This window comes from Mirounga angustirostris, unplaced genomic scaffold (genome assembly GCF_029215605.1).
Source record: "Mirounga angustirostris isolate CCGP_5_RB_7025 unplaced genomic scaffold, mMirAng1.0.hap1 SCAF_2, whole genome shotgun sequence".
NCBI lineage: Eukaryota > Metazoa > Chordata > Mammalia > Carnivora > Phocidae > Mirounga > Mirounga angustirostris.
Window position 1 is genome coordinate 74,525,626 of NW_026991710.1, and position 6,703 is coordinate 74,532,328.

At 38.6% G+C, this 6,703-nt stretch overlaps 1 pseudogene; it reads left to right on the forward strand.

Annotated features, from left to right (window-relative positions):
* Positions 1-2,898: 2,898 nt before the first annotated feature.
* LOC123849045 (U4 spliceosomal RNA) lies at positions 2,899-2,967 on the forward strand (annotated as a pseudogene).
* The last annotated feature ends 3,736 nt before the right edge of the window (positions 2,968-6,703 follow it).

Consider the following 6,703-nt stretch of genomic DNA (forward strand, 5'->3'; position numbering starts at 1 on the left):
AGAGCCTGCTTCTCCCTGCCCCTCTGCCTGCCACTCTGCTTACGTGTGTTCTCTATCTCTGTTAAATAAATAAATAAAATCTTTAAAAAAAAAAAAGTAACATAGAGAAAAGAAAATGTTATTAAAAAGTCATAAGGAAGAGAAAATACATTTGTAGTACTGAACAGTATAAAAAAACATAAGTGAACCCACATATTTCAAACTCATGCTGTTCGAGGGTCAACTGTATATACAAAATGTGAGCATAATGAAATCTGATTTAAAGTTATACAATGTGTCAAAAAGAAGGAAGATGGTAGAAGAGTAGGGGAACCCATGTTTCATCTGGTCCCTTGAATTCAGCTAGTTATCAAATCATTCTGAACATCTGTGAATTCAACCTGAGCTCTAAGAAAAGAATTGCTGCAATTCTACAATTAGAAAAGCAAACACTCTCTGCAGGGTAGGAGGTGCAGAGAAGTGAATCAATCTGAGAGGATATATCAGATATATAGCAGGGGAAGGGAGATTCCATAAGCCAGCTGCCAGAAAGTGATGTAACAGTGGAGTGCAAAATCAGAACTTTTAGAAGGCTGCTCCCATGAAGGACCTCCCTGCCTGAAAGGTGCTCAGGTGACAAAGCAGGGCAGAGTCCTAATTGGGACGGTGTGGTCGCAGGATCCCCAGGGTCATGGAAAGAATGGGGATACCTGAATGCAGCAGAGTTCCCAAGCATTGGAGTGGGGAAGCAGGCTACAATTAGTGAGCCCTGGAGTGGTCTCTCAGCTAGGTGTTGCCATAAATCACAAATCTCAGCATGGTCTGGTGACCACTCTCCAAGCAGGGGCCCAGAAAGCAACAACCTCTGGGAGACCCTGCTCCTTCCCCTGGGGGGAGCAGTGCAGGTGCAGGAAGGATTGGGCAACTGCTCCCTGAGTAGGGGCCCATCAAGCCCCAGGCCACAGTGACACCACCTCCCTCCCCTGGAAGGATTAGCACAGGTGTGCACCAGAGGAATCTGCAGAGTTTAGCACACACAAAGGTGCAGGACTGCTTTTCTCTGAGGGTGCACTGAAGAGTGGGAGCCACCATCGTTGGGTTCCAGGGTTGGAGATCAGGGCGCTGCCATTTTCACTTTTTTTTTTTTCATCCTCTTTAGAGTCCAAAAAGCCTTCAGGGAACAAAAGCCAGATAGAGGAACCCAAAGCAACTTACACTGACCCTGGTACCCTGGCATGAGTGGTGAAACTCTGCCCAGGCAAAGGCCCCTGAGAATCAGTGCAACAGGCCCCTCCCCCAGAAGAGCAGCAGGAACATCAGTTGAATACCAAGTTTTTGGATCACACAGAACTGAAAAACTCCTATGCCACAGAAAAACAGTATATAGAATTTGAGGTTTTTTCTCATGAGTCTTTAGTTTTCAGTTTAAAATTTTCTTTTTCTTTTGTCTTTTTTTTCCTTTTCAACTAGTTTCTTATTTTATCAACTCTTAAACTCTTGTCCTTTTCTAATTATCATTTTTACATTGACATTTTATAGATATATTCTTCATTTTTTGCTTCCTTTCACAGTACTCAATTTTATTTTTGTATATATATAAGTTTTTCTTTCTTTAGAATTTTGGGATTTAGTGTCTTCTAACAAACAGAACAAAATGCACACAGGACCAAGTGGATCACCCCGTTTTATCCACCTATGAGATTATATCCTCTCCTTTTTCCCTTTTTTTTCCTTTTCTTTTTTGGCATCTGACTTCATCAGATTTGTCTAATGTGTATTTCGCTGGGGTCATGGTTGATATTTTTTATTTTGTTCTCTCATTTATCTATTCTTCTCTGGACAAAATGACTAGAAGGAGAAAGTCACAGCAAAAGAAAGAACCAGAGGTAATACTCTCTGCCATAGATCTAATCAATATGGATATAAGTAAAATATCAGAACTAGAACTCAGAATAACGTTTAAATAACATTTAAAAAGATGGGCTTGAAAAATGCATAAAAGACACTAGAGAATCTCTTAGCGTAGAAATAAATTCTAATCAAGCAGAAACTGAAAGGCTTTAACTGAGATGCAGTCTAAAATGGATGCTCTAACAGTTAGGGTAAATGAGGCAGAAGAGAGAGTCAGTGACATAGAAGACAAAATGATGGAAAGAAAGGAGCTGAGGAAAAGAGAGAAAAACAACTAATGGACCATGAGGTGAGGCTTCGAAGAATCACCTCAGTGATACCATAAAGTGAAACAATATTAGAATTATTGGGTTCCCAGAGGAAGAAGAAGGGGCGGCAAAACATATATTTGAGCAAATGATAGCTGAAAACTTCCCTAATCTGGGGGAGGAAACAGGCATTCAAGTCCAGGAGGTACAGAGAACCCCCCTCAAAATTAATAAAATTTGATCAACACCCCGACATTAATAGTGAAGCTTGCAAATTTCAGAGATAAAGAGAAAATCCTGAAAACAGCTCGAGACAAGAGGTGCTTAACATACAAGGGTAGGAATATTAGACTGGCAGCAGACCTATCCACACTGACCTGGCAGGCCAGAAAGGGCTGGCATGATATATTCAGGGTATTAATGAGAAAAACATGCAGCCAAGAATACTTTATCTAGCAAGGCTGTCATGCAGAATGGAAGGAGAACTAAAGAGCTTCCAGCACAAACCAAAACTAAAAGAATTTGTGATCACTAAACCAGCCCTACAAGAAATATTAAAGGGGATCCGGTAAGTGAAGAGAGTGCCCCAAAGTAAAATAGACCAGAAAGAAACAGAGACAATATACAGAAACAGGGACTTTACAGGTAATATAAAGGCACTAAATTCATATCTTCCAAAATTTACTCTGAATGTAAATGGGCTAAATGCTCCAATCAAAAGACACAGGGTATCAGATTGGATAAAAAAGCAAGACCCAATAGCTTTGCACAGTGGCAATATTGTAGCCAATGAGGTTTATCCGAGGCGTGATTATTGCTAATTGAAAAAGCAAGACCCATCGACATGCCTACAAGAAAGTCATTTTAGACCCAAAGGCACCTCCAGATTGAAAATGAGGGGGTGGTGAACAATTTATCATGCTAATGGATATCAAAAGAAAGGTGGGGTAGCAATCCTTAAATCAGACAAATTAGATTTTAAACCAAAGACTGTAGTAAGGGATAAGAGGGACACTATATCATACTTAAAGTGTCTATCCAACAAGAAGATCTAACAGTTCATTATATTCATGCTCCTAACTTGGGAGCAGCCAATTATATAAACCAATTAATAACAAAAATCAAAGAAATACATTGATAATAATACAATAGTAAGGGATTTTAACACCCCACTCAGTGCAATGGAAAGATCATCTAAGCAGGAAATCAACAAAGAAACAAGGGCTTTGAATGACACACTGGACCAGATGGACTTCACAGATGTATACAGAGCATTCCATCCTAAAGTAACAGAATACACAGTCTTCTCTAGTGAACATGGAACATTCTCCAGAATAGATCACATACTGGGTCACAAATCACGTTTCAGCTGATACCAAAACATTGGGATTATTCCTTGCATATATTCAGATCACAATGCTTTGAAACTGGAACTTAATCACAAGAAGAAATTTGGAAGGAACTCAAATATTTGGAGGTTAAAGAGCTTCCTGCTCAAGAATGAATGGATCAACCAGGAAATTAAAGAAGAATTTAAAAAATCATGAAAACAAAAGAAAATGAAAACACAACTATTCAAGACCTTTGGGTTGCAGCATAGGCATTCCTAAGAGGGAAGTACATAGCAATATAAGCCTTTCTCAAGAAATTAGAAAAGTCTCAAATACACAAGCTAACCTCCGACCTAAGGGAGCTGGAGAAAGAACAGCAAATAATGCCAAAACGAAACAGGAGAAAGAAATAATGAAGACTAGAGCAAAAAACAATGAAATAGAAACCAAAAGAACAGTAGAACAGATCAATGAAACTAGAAGTTGGTTCTTTGAAAGAATTAATAAGATCAATAAACCCCTAGCCAGACTTACCAAAAAAGAAAAGAGAAAGGATCAAAATTAATAAAATCATGAATGAAAGAGGAGCGATCACAACCAACACCAAGGGAATACAAACAATTTTAAGAACATATCACAAGCAACTATATGCGAACAGATTAAGAAATCTGGAAGAAACTAATGCATTCCTAGAAACTTCTAAACTACCAAAACTGAAACAGGAAGAAATAAAAAACCTGAAAAGACCCATAACCAGCAAGGAAATTGAAGCAGTAACCCAAATCTCCCAACAAACAAGAGTCCAGGGCCAGATGGCTTCCCAGGGGAATCATACCAAACATTTAAAGAACTAATACTTCTTTTTCTGAAGCTGTTTCAAAAATAGAAATGGAAGGAAAACTTCCAAACTCGTTCTATGAGTCCAGGATTACCTTGATATCAAAACCAGACAAACACCCCACCAAAAAGGAGAATCATAGACCAATATCCCTGATGAACAAGGATACAAAATTTCTCACCGAGATACTAGTCAATAGGATCCAACAGTAAAAAGGATTATCCATCACGACCAAGTGGGGTTTATTCCTGGGCTACAAGCGTGGTTCAACATTCACAAATCAATCAACATGATACATCAAATTAAAAAAAGAAAGGACGAGAACCATATGATCCTTTCAATTGATGCAGAAAAGGCATTTGATAATATATAGCATCCTTTCTTAATTAAAACTCTCCACAGTGTAGAGATAGAGGGAACACACCTCAATATCATAAAAGCCATCTACAAAAAGCCCACAGCAAATACCATTCTTAGTGGGGAAAAACTCAGAGCTTTTCCCCTTAGGTTAAGAACATGACAGGGATACCCACTCTCACTACCATTGTTCAATATAGTACTAGAAGTCCTAGCCTCAGCAATTAGACAACAAAAAGAAATAAAAGGCATTCAAATTGGCAAAAAATAATTCAAACTCTCACTCTTTGCAGATGACATGATACTTTATGTGGAAGCCCCAAAAGACTCCACCCCAAAATTGCTAGAACTCATACAGGAATTCAATAATGCAGGATATAAAATCAATGCACAGAAATTAGTTGCATTTCTATATGCTAACAATGAAACAGAAGAAAGAGAAATTAAGGAACCAATCCCACTTACAAATGCACCAAAAAGCTTAAGATACCTAGGAATAAACCTAACCAAAGAGGCAAAGGATCTGTACTTCCTGTACTTGAGGAAGACACAAAGAAATGGAAAAACATTCCATGCTCATGGATTGAAAAATAAATATTGTTAAAATGTCTATGCTACCCAAAGCAATCTACACATTCGATGTAATCCCTGCCAAAATACCTTCGACATTTTTCACAGAGCAGGAACAAATAATCTTTAAATTCTTATGGAACCAGAAAAGTCCCAGAATAGCCAAATGAATGTTGAAAAAGAAAACCAAAGCTGGTGGCATCACAATGCCAGACCTCAAGCTCTATTACAAAGCTGTAATCAAGTTGGTATGGTACTGGCACAAAAACGACACATAGATCAATGGAACAGAATAGAGAACCCAGATATGGACGTTCAACTCTATGATCAAGTAATCTTCAACAAACCAGGAAAGAATATCCAATGGAGAAGACAGTCTCTTCAACAAATGGTGTTGGGAAAATTGGACAGCCACATTCAGAAAAATGAAACTGGACCATTTCCTTACACCACACACAAAAATAGAATCAAAATGGATGAAAGACCTAAATGTGAGACAGGAATCCATCTGAATCCTAGAGGAGAACACAGGCAACAACCTCTTTGACCTAGGCACATTAACTTCTTGCTAGACACATCTCTGGAGGCAAGGGAAACAAAAGCACAAATGAACTATTGGACTTCATCAAGATAAAAAGCTGCTGCTGCAAAGAAAACAGTCAACAAAACTTAAAGGCAGCTACTAATGGGAGAAGATATTTGCAAATGACATATCAGATAAAGGGCTAATATCCAAGATCTATAAAGAACTTATAAAACTCAACACCCCCCCCAAAAAAAATAAATAAATAATCCAGTCATGGAATGGTCAGAAGACATGAGCAGATATTTCTCCAAAGAAGACACACAAATGGCCAACAGACACATGAAAGGATGCTCCACATCACTTGGCATCAAGGAAATACAAATCACAGCCACAATGAGATACCACCTCACACCAGTCAGAATGTCTAAAATTAACAAGACAGGAAACGACAGATGTTGGCAAGGATGTGGAGAAAGGGGAACCCTCCTACACTATTGGTGGGAATGCAAGCTGGTACAGCCACTCTGGAAAAAGGTATGGAGGTTCCTCAAGAAGTTAAAAATAGAGCTACCCTATGACCCAGCAATTGCACTACTAGGTATTTACCCCAAAGATACAAATGTAGTGATCCGAAGGGGTACCTGCACCCCAATGTTTATATCAGCAATGTCCAAAATAGCCAAACTGTAGAAAGAGCCAAGATGTCCATCAACAGATGAATGGATAAAGAAGATAAGGCTCCTATATACAATGGAACATTACTCAGCCATTAGAAAGGATGAATATTTACTTTTACATTGATGTGGATGGAACTGGAGGCTATTATGCTGAGTGAAATAAGTCAATCAGAGAAGGACAATTATCATATGGTTTCACTCATATGTGGACTATGAGAAACAATACAGAGGATCATAGGGGAAGGGAGGGAAAACTGAATGGGAAG